Genomic DNA, 10,999 nt, shown 5'->3' on the forward strand with positions numbered 1-10,999 from the left:
CTCTCTCCTCCTCTTACCTTTTTCCTTTGCTTGTGGACTTCAGTGCACAATACAACAGCTGCAGGTGACCAGGTGAAAAAAACTTTCCAATCCAGACTTTCATACCATAACAGCTAACCGTTACACACAGCCTACATCGTTGTCAACATATTAACATCATATTAACGTCATAGTCAACATAACAACTAGAACTAATGCGGTAGTAAACCTGCTACAATCATGCATTGCAGTGTACAGCAAGCAGTTTAGCAGTTATACCGGCGGACCCTAGTGGCAATAAATGAATAAAACCAAAAGCGTACCTTGACTTGGAAGAGTTTCCGTGTTGGATAGCCATAGCCAGCTAGCTAACATAGCATTTGATCCGTTTGAATTGGGTGTTTGAATAGACTAAACTAGTTAGCTGCATTTGCTAGCTAAGTAAGTGAAAGTAAAAATATGTATACAGTACCAGTCAAATGTTTGGACACACCTACTCATTCCAGGGTTTTTCTTTATTTGTACAGTTTTCTACATTGTAGAATAATAGTGAAGACATCAAAACTATGAAATATCACAAATGGAATCATGTAGTAACCACAAAAGTATTAAACAAATCAAAATATATTTGAGATTTGAGATTCTTCAAAGTAGCCACCCTTTGCCTTGATGACGGCTTTGCACACTCTTGGCATTCTCTCAACCAGCTTCACCTGGAATGCTTTTCTAACAGCCTTGAAGGAGTTCCCACATATGTTGAGCACTTGTTGGCTGATTTTCCTTCACTCTGCGGTCCAACTCATCCCAAACCATCTCAATTGGGTTGAGGTCGGGTGATTGTGGAGGCCAGGTCATCTGATGCAGCACTCCATCACTCTCCTTCTTGGTCACTATTTTTATTTTTATGAAATTCACTGAGAAGGATGGTCCTCCCCTTCCTCCTCTGAGGACTCTCCACAGAATTCAATCCCTTGCCTTATACATTAATTCAGTATGCTCCCTCCTCTGTCAATACAATTTCCGTCTTGTCATTATAATCCAAATTTGCAGTGACTGATCAACACAGAGTCAAGCTCCCACAAACCAGAAATCAACATCCACAACTAAAAAGTAGCAGGAGTGCGAGTTGCACACAAAGCATCCAGTTAAAACAACAACATCATAATGATCATTGCTTGCTAGCTTGCGCAACCTGTGAGCAGTCAATAGAAAACGCCATGCTTGCTAACTTGATTGGCTATGTGATAAAATTAAACTGTTTTCAACACATCAACTGTTTTAGACCCCAAAAAATGCTTTACAAAGCAAGATAAATAAACGTTCAATCAGTACTGAGTGAATGAACAAAAACATTTTGGAATTAACGCGTGCTATCATCACCAGACTGTCCATTTGAATAGTGTCAAGTTGACATACAGTTGAAGTCGGAAGTTTACATACACCTTAGCCAAATACATTTAAACTCAGTTTTTCACAATTCCTGACATTTAATCATTGTAAAATGTCCCTGTCTTAGGTCAGTTAGGATCACCACTTTATTTAAAGAATGTGAAATGTCAGAATAATAGTAGAGAGAATTATTTCTTTCAGCTTTAATTTCTTTCATCACATTCCCAGTGGGTCAGAAGTTTACATACACTCAATTCGTATTTGGTAGCATTGCCTTTAAATTGTTTAACTTGGGTCAAACATTTCGGGTAGCCTTCCACAAGCTTCCCACAATAAGTTGGGTGAATTTTGTCCCATTCCTCCTGACAGAGTTGGTGTAACCGAGTCAGGTTTTTAGGCCTCCTTGCTTGCACATGCTTTTTCAGTTCTGCCCACAAATTGTACATATGATTGAGGTCAGGGCTTTGTGATGGCCACTCCAAAACCTTGACTTTGTTGTCCTTAAGCTATTTTGCAACAACTTTGGAAGTATGCTTGGGGTCATTGTCCATTTGGAAGACACATTTGCGACCAAGCTTTAATTGCCTGACTGATGTCTTGAGATGTTGCTTCAATATATCCACATCATTTTCCATCCTCATTATGCCATCTATTTTGTGAAGTGCACCAGTCTCTTCTGCAGCAAAGCACCCCCACAACATGATGCTGCCACCCCCGTGCTTCACGGTTGGGATGGTGTTCTCTGGCTTGCAAGCCTCCCCCTTTTTCCTCCAAACATAACAATGGTCATTATGGTCAAACAGTTCTATTTTTGTTTCATCAGACAAGAGGACATTTCTCAAAAAAGTATGATCTTTGTTCCCATGTGCAGTTGCAAACCGTAGTCTGACTTTTTTATGGCGGTTTTGGAGCAGTGGCTTCTTGCTGAGCGGCCTTTCAGGTTATGTCGATATAGGACTCGTTTTGCTGTGGATAAAGATACTTTTGTACCTCTGCTCAAACATTCTCCAACCTATCTCCTGATTCTGCCTCCTCAACCCTCCTCTCCTCCCTTTCTGCATCCTTTGACTCTCTATGTCCCCTATCCTCCAGGCCGGCTCGGTCCTCCCCTCCTGCTCCGTGGCTCGACGACTCATTTCGAGCTCACAGAACAGGGCTCCGGGCAGCCGAGCGGAAATGGAGGAAAACTCGCCTCCCTGCGGACCTGGCATCCTTTCACTCCCTCCTCTCTACATTCTCCTCTTCTGTCTCTGCTGCTAAAGCCACTTTCTACCACTCTAAATTCCAAGCATCTGCCTCTAACCCTAGGAAGCTCTTTGCCACCTTCTCCTCCCTCCTGAATCCTCCTCCCCCTCCTCCCCCCTCCTCCCTCTCTGCGGATGACTTCGTCAACCATTTTGAAAAGAAGGTCGACGACATCCGATCCTCGTTTGCTAAGTCAAACGACACCGCTGGTTCTGCTCACACTGCCCTACCCTGTGCTTTGACCTCTTTCTCCCCTCTCTCTCCAGATGAAATCTCGCGTCTTGTGATGGCCGGCCGCCCAACAACCTGCCTGCTTGACCCTATCCCCTCCTCTCTTCTCCAGACCATTTCCGGAGACCTTCTCCCTTACCTCACCTTGCTCATCAACTCATCCTTGACCGCTGGCTACGTCCCTTCCGTCTTCAAGAGAGCGAGAGTTGCACCCCTTCTGAAAAAACCTACACTCGATCCCTCCGATGTCAACAACTACAGACCAGTATCCCTTCTTTCTTTTCTCTCCAAAACTCTTGAACGTGCCGTCCTTGGCCAGCTCTCCTGCTATCTCTCTCAGAATGACCTTCTTGATCCAAATCAGTCAGGTTTCAAGACTAGTCATTCAACTGAGACTGTTCTTCTCTGTGTCACGGAGGCGCTCCGCACTGATAAACCTAACTCTCTCTCCTCTGCTCTCATCCTTCTAGACCTATCGGCTGCCTTTGATACTGTGAACCATTTACATTTAAGTCATTTAGCAGACGCTCTTATCCAGAGCGACTTACAAATTGGAAAGTTCATACATATTCATCCTGGTCCCCCTGTGGGGAATGAACCCACAACCCTGGCGTTGCAAGCGCCATGCTCTACCAACTGAGCCACACGGGACCGCATAGCTTTGTACTGAAGCATATGGGGGCCAGACGTATTCACTGACAAAGACGGACAAAATGTATTACCTTGTATGTTCTTCTAACAACATATTTTGAGGATATTTGGATCCTCCTCTCCACCCTCTCCGAGTTGGGGATCTCCGGCGCGGCCCACGCTTGGATTGCGTCCTACCTGACAGGTCGCTCCTACCAGGTGGCGTGGCAAGAATCTGTCTCCGCACCACGTGCTCTCACCACTGGTGTCCCCCAGGGCTCTGTTCTAGGCCCTCTCCTATTCTCGCTATACACCAAGTCACTTGGCTCTGTCATATCCTCACATGGTCTCTCCTATCATTGCTATGCAGACGACACACAATTAATCTTCTCCTTTCCCCCCTCTGATAACCAGTTGGCGAATCGCATCTCTGCATGTCTGGCAGACATATCAGTGTGGATGACGGATCACCACCTCAAGCTGAACCTCGGCAAGACGGAGCTGCTCTTCCTCCCGGGGAAGGACTGCCTGTTCCATGATCTTGCCATCACGGTTGACAACTCCATTGTGTCCTCCTCCCAGAGTGCTAAGAACCTTGGCGTGATCCTGGACAACACCCTGTCGTTCTCAACTAACATCAAGGCGGTGACCCGTTCCTGTAGGTTCATGCTCTACAACATTCGCAGAGTACGACCCTGCCTCACACAGGAAGCGGCGCAGGTCCTAATCCAGGCACTTGTCATCTCCCGTCTGGATTACTGCAACTCGCTGTTGGCTGGGCTCCCTGCCTGTGCCATTAAACCCCTACAACTCATCCAGAACGCCGCAGCCCGTCTGGTGTTCAACCTTCCCAAGTTCTCTCACGTCACACCGCTCCTCCGCTCTCTCCACTGGCTTCCAGTTGAAGCTCGCATCCGCTACAAGACCATGGTGCTTGCCTACGGAGCTGTGAGGGGAACGGCACCTCCGTACCTTCAGGCTCTGATCAGGCCCTACACCCAAACAAGCGCACTGCATTCATCCACCTCTGGCCTGCTCGCCTCCCTACCTCTGAGGAAGTACAGTTCCCGCTCAGCCCAGTCAAAACTGTTCGCTGATCTGGCACCCCAATGGTGGAACAAACAAACAAACGCCAGGTCAGCGGAGTCAATCACCACCTTCCGGAGACACCTGAAACCCCACCTCTTTAAGGAATACCTAGGATAGGATAAAGTAATCCTTCTAACCCCCCCCCCCCCCCCCCTTAAAAGAGTTAGATGCACTATTGTAAAGTGGTTGTTCCACTGGATATCATAAGGTGAATGCACCAATTTGTAAGTCGCTCTGGATAAGAGCGTCTGCTAAATGACTTAAATGTAAATGTAAATGTACCTGTTTCCTCCAGCATCTTCACAAGGTCCTTTGTGGTTGTTCTGGGATTGATTTGCACCTTTTGCACCAAAGTACGTTCATCTCTAGGAGACAGAACACGTCTCCTTCCTGAGCGGTATGACGGTTGTGTGGTCCCATGGTGTTTATACTTGCATACTATTGTTTGTACAGATGAACATGGTACCTTTGGAAATTGCTCCCAAGGATGAACCAGACTTGTGGAGGTCTACCATTTTTTTCTGATGTCTTGGCAGATTTCTTTTGATTTTCCCATGATGTCAAGCAAAGAGGCACTGAGTTTGAAGGTAGGCCTTGAAATACATCCACAGGTACACCTCCTATTGACTCAAATTATGTCAATTAGCCTATCAGAAGCTTCTAAAGCCATGACATAATTTTCTGGAATTTTCCAAGCTGTTTAAAGGCACAGTCAAATTAGTGTATTAAACTTCTGACCCACTGGAATTGTGATACAGTGAATTATATCTAATTATATCAGAAATAATCTGTCTGTAAACAATTGTTGGAAAAATTACTTGTGTCATGCACAAAGTAGATGTCCTAACCGACTTGCCAAAACTATAGTTACTTAACAAGACATTTGTGGAGTGGTTCAAAAACAAGTTTTAATGACTCCAACCTAAGTGTATGTAAATTTCGAGTCTCATATCAAACGGTCTGAATACTTATGTAAATAAGGTATTTCTGTCTTTTTATTTTTTATACATTTGCAAAAATTTCTAAAAACCTGTTTTTGCTATGTCATTATGGGGTATTTCTTTGCTGATTGATGAGGCCATTTTTTTAATTAATCAATTTTAGAATAAGGCTGTAATGTAACAAAATGTGGAAAAAGGCAAGGGGTCTGAATACTTTCCAAATGCAATGTATCTGATCCAAAATCTTGTTTAGGAGTCACACCTGTCCCAACCAGAGACTTAATGGGCTGGAGTGCTCCCACAAGAAGAAATGGCTTTTTCGCTCTCAAATTTTTCTGTTTCAACTGAGGACACTGAGTGACAATGTGTCCTTTCTCACGGCAGTAATGACAAACTGGCGGATACTAAAAACCTGCTTTCTGCTTTTCTTTATCTTTGGGCACTTTAGAAATGGACTGAAACCTTGCAGTAAGAGGTGACTTCTCTGTATTGCTTTTCGGGTATAGATAACGACTGGGTGCTTTGTCTGTGAAGGTAGTTTTATGTGTCAACACAAACTGATCTGCAAGAACTGCACCTTTCTCAAGAGTGAGATCCTTGTGCTCATAAATGTAGGTAGCAACCCTTTCGTGAAGGCAATTCTTGAACTGCTCGAGAAATATGAAAGTCTTTAAATCCTCAATCCTCAAGGTCCTTGACCTTTTGAGAGCCACACCACCGACCAAAAAGACATGCTTGTTCCATTGCAAACTCAACATGACTTCTTGATTCTGTCTTTCGTAATTCACAGAACTGTTATCTGTATGCTTCTGTGACCAATTCGTATGCCCAAAGGATAGAAGCTTTAACAGTGGCATTGTCACGCTCGTCGAAATGATCGGACCAAGGTGCAGCGTAGTAAGCGTACATTTTTCTTTATTAGAAATGTCGCCAACAAAACAAGAAACAACAAAAACGAACGTGAAGCTTACTAGGGCTATACAGGCCACTAACAAAGACAACTACCCACAACTAAGGTGGCAAAACAGGCTGCCTAAGTATGATTCCCAATCAGAGACAACGATCGACAGCTGCCTCTGATTGGGAACCACACTCGGCCAAACACAAAGAAATACAACACATAGAATGCCCACCCCACATCACACCCTGACCTAACCAAATGGAGAAATAAAACGGCTCTCTCAGGTCAGGGCGTGACAGTGATTGGTGCACTTCACAAAATAGATGACATCATGAGGAAGGGAAATTATGTGGGTATATTGAAGCAACATCTCAAGACATCAGTCAGGAAGTTAAAGCTTGTGTCACGCCCTGACCATAGAGAGCTTTTTATTCTCTATGTTGGTCAGGTCGGGGTGTGACGAGGGTGGGTTATCTAGGTGAATATATTTATATCTATGTTGGCCTGGTATGGTTCCCAATCAGAGGCAGCTGTTTATCGTTGTCTCTGATTGGGGATCATATTTAGGCAGCCATTTCCCCATTGTGCTTTGTGGGATCTTGTCTAGGTATAGTTGTCTGCGAGCACTACATTGAGCTTCACGTTTCGTTTTGGGCTTTATTGTTTTTTTTCTTTGAGTTTCTCTTCAAAATATAGAGGATGGAAACATATCACGCTGCATCTTGGTCCACTCAATATAACGATCGTGACAGAAGATCCCACCACAAATGGACCACACAGCGTGGCCAGGAGGAGCAGACATCCTGGACATGGGAGGATATATTAGACGATAAAGGATCCTGGATGTGGGAGGAGATCCAGGCAGGAAAGAATCACCTTCTATGGGGGCAGACGAGGGCAGCGAGGGAGGAACAACGACGACACCGGGGTTCGCGGCCACGACGGAAGCCCGAGAGGCAGCCTAAATTTTTTTTTGGGGGGGGGCAGGCTTTGAACCAGAGCCAACTTCCCGTACTCACCGTGGGGAGCGTGTGACCGGTCAGGCACCATGTTTTGCGGTGATACGCACTGTGTCTCCAGTGTGCATTCACAGCCCAGTGCGTCCTGTGCCAGCTTCCCGCACTTGCCGTGCGAAGGTGGTCATTTGTCCAGGACGCGTTGTGCCAGCTCTACGCTCCAGACCTCCAGTGCGTCTCTACAGTCCAGTACGGCCTGTGCCTCCTCCCCGCACTCGCCCTGAGGTGCGTGTCACCACCCCGGTGACGATCTGCGGTCCGGAGTCCCTGGCGACGATCCGCGGTCCGAAGTCCCCGGCGACGATCCACGGTCCGGAGTCCCCGGCGACGATCCACGGTCTGGAGCATCCGGCGACGATTCACGGTCCGGTTCCTCCGGCGACGAGCCACGGTCCGGTTCCTCCGGCGACGATCTACGGTCCGTATTTTCTACTCCTCAATTGTCCAGTGTTGGTGATCGCGTGCCCACTGGAGCAACTTCTTCTTGTTTTTAGCTGATAGTAGTGGAACCCGGTGTGGTCGTCTGCTATAATAGCCCATCTGTGACAAGGACCGACGAGTTGTGCATTCCGAGATGCTGTTCTGCACACCACTGTTACAATGCCCTGTTATTTGCCTGTTTGTGGCCTGCCTGTTAGTTTACACGATTCTTGCTATTCTTCTTCGACTTCTCATCAACGTGCTGTTTTCGCCCACAGGTCTGCCGCTGATGTTTTTTGTTTTGTTTGTGAATGTGTATTATTGTAGTGTCATCTTTATTGCAAAACTAAATACAATACACAACTTTAAGCTACATAGTCATTTTACAGAGGTAATGAATTGCCCATTTGATAAAACAGGACCATGTTTGAAAAACAAGTGGTTACGGTATGTCAATATTACATAGGTAAGCTAACTGTTACAGAAATCAGGAATGCAGACTGACCCTATAAACCTCTATATGTACATGAGTGACTGTGTCAAACACACCACCGCCTGTTATGTTGGGTACCTGCTGACGAAAAAAGATGTTATGAAAAATGTTTAGCTTTCAATTACATGTATTGTTAAAATAAAGGTTTAAGGAGTTACAGGCAGGGACCACATTACTACAAGACAAAACAGCTCACTCAATCAAGCCTGATGGCGTTGGAAGTATAAAAACAAAGCTTGCTGTCATATAATAATAAGAAAAGCTTGAAAATGGGGTAATGTCTTAGTGTGGGATGGAAAGAATTCAATACATTACCTTGTATGAGGTACAAATCATATTATTGTGGGAGCATATGAATTAGCCTGCCTACACATGGTTGGAAATACAAATAGACTGACATAGCTACTGTAGTAGGTCAAAGCTGTGTGCTGGAAAACCTTGGTAGGCATGGTTGAAGTACACATTTTGGTTCTCCTGAATGTCCTTTATATTTCGGGCTTCACGGTTGTTTTTTTATTATTTTATATGATGGCTTTCATAAGACGTTCATGTTTTCTCTTGAAACAATTCTATGTGGGAACCTGGGAAATGAACCATTTATATGTTCAAGAATATGTTCAATAAAGATAGGGACCTCTATTATTGAGTCCAATCATAGTCAATATTTGTTTGGTTAGCATGGTCCCTGGCCATCATCTAGTTTATTGTGTTTTTAATTGGAAATGTGTTACTATGTTTGATTGATTGCCAGTATAGTTGAGCTATAAATGTCCCAACACATACACATGTAGGATCTTAATGTGTTTTCTACAGCAGGAAAATAATCCTGCAGCAACAGGGAATGTGAATTATTATGTGGATTATAATTAATGGACATTTCTATGGGTTGATACATTTTTCGTAATGGAAAATAAAGTCTGAAATTTCTAAGTGGAAATTACAAACTTCAGAAGGCTTTTAAACCTCAAATACACTACATGTTCTCCTGCAACAGGGTGATCAAATTAAGAACCTACATCTGTACAGAGTTCTTAGTCATAAATGTCATGAAGCATTGCTTTAAAATGTATGATACTATGAGGTATTTAATGAAATAATGATGTAAGGTATTTAATTTAGTGGAATTTTCTACTATCATTTCATATTAATTTTACTGGGGTAAGACAAGAGTCAATGGAAAATCAGACAGATTTGTTTAGTGGTAATGTAAGTACGCCACTGATTTGAATGTCAAACTTTGTCAATGCGAAATAATGTTCTTACAGAGAGCAGTAGTAGTTTATATGCTTATACTGTGTGGAACATATTTTGTTCTCTGAATAAGCAAACTACCCCCTCTTGTGGTCACTTTTGAAACAGCTATTTCTCTTCTCCGTTATGAAGTCATCAATGTCCCTATGGGGGAACAGGATCTTCTTGGCTCCATGAAAATGTTAACTACGTATGTACCTCAATTATACTGAATGGAACATCTTTATGCAAAATTCAACCAAGTAAGGCTCGTTATAAAATAATGGGATCAAAGAATCCGTGCTTGAAAATAACCACAACAGAAGGATTTTTACAGTTTGCACATGACGAATTCCAATGCCCTCAGTTTGTTCCTTAAAACAGTACTTTATGACGTGTTGTCACCTGGGATGAATGATATGATAATGTGTATTTTGGAGTTGCCTGTCCAGGCTCACCAGACCAGTTACATTACCAGGCTGCGGCAGGGACATCCCACATCCTCAATACAATAATAGATTGGGACTCCTAGTCCTTCCTTTGTACCTTGGAATATGTAGTGAATAATACTACAGAAGAAGAAAAAATAAATCCTGCCATGGATGACCATTATCAGCCAGGGAACCTAAATATCTCACGTTAGAGGTTTATTCTAGAAGGCTATTTCTGGTGAGCAGACAGATGCAATCTGCCGCTGCCACCTCCAGCCAAGGGGAGGGTACCCTTTAGTGATGGGTCGTACGCGAACGAACGGCTCTTTTTGAACCGCTCTTTTTGGTGAAAGTTGGGAACCGAATTACATATGTGAAAGAGCCATTCATTTGGCTCCCTGATTTGCATACTGTACTGTTATTATTTATTTTTGAGATACAGACATGGATTATCTGCAGATAAATGACAAAAACATGATCTGAAGATGGTAATTCCTCATTGCAGAAACAAAATAGTGAGGAGAGAGCCACATTCTGGTCCACACCAAATTAGATTTAGGCATCCAATGTTGGCCTACGCGGCCTCTGTAGCAGGTTGCTGGCAAGATAATAGGGACAGGTCATGCTTCCCTAAGCCAAAGGACAAGTCACGACAGTTTGGACAAGTCACGACAGTTTTTCCAGCACAGGCTACAGTAAGTAGTCTACTGCTAGTATGAAAACAGCATTGTTCCGCACACAATGTTTAAGATCTGCGTTGGTTTGGTTCTTCTCTGGTCTTCTTGCTCCCAGAACGACTTATATATATATAAAAATGTACTTTACTGATTTATTTGTAATATGTGATGCTTTATTTTTGGCTGGGCAATACTAGCCTATTTCTGACTAATGTAACACTACATAACTATATAGGGAAAAGGAAGTTGTTCTAGTCTATTCCAAAAGTCGAAATGTATAGCCTAACATTTTCATTCAACCGCAACAGTGTTTTTTGTATTTTTTTC

This window comes from Salvelinus alpinus, chromosome 30 (genome assembly GCF_045679555.1).
Source record: "Salvelinus alpinus chromosome 30, SLU_Salpinus.1, whole genome shotgun sequence".
NCBI classification, from domain to species: Eukaryota; Metazoa; Chordata; class Actinopteri; order Salmoniformes; family Salmonidae; genus Salvelinus; species Salvelinus alpinus.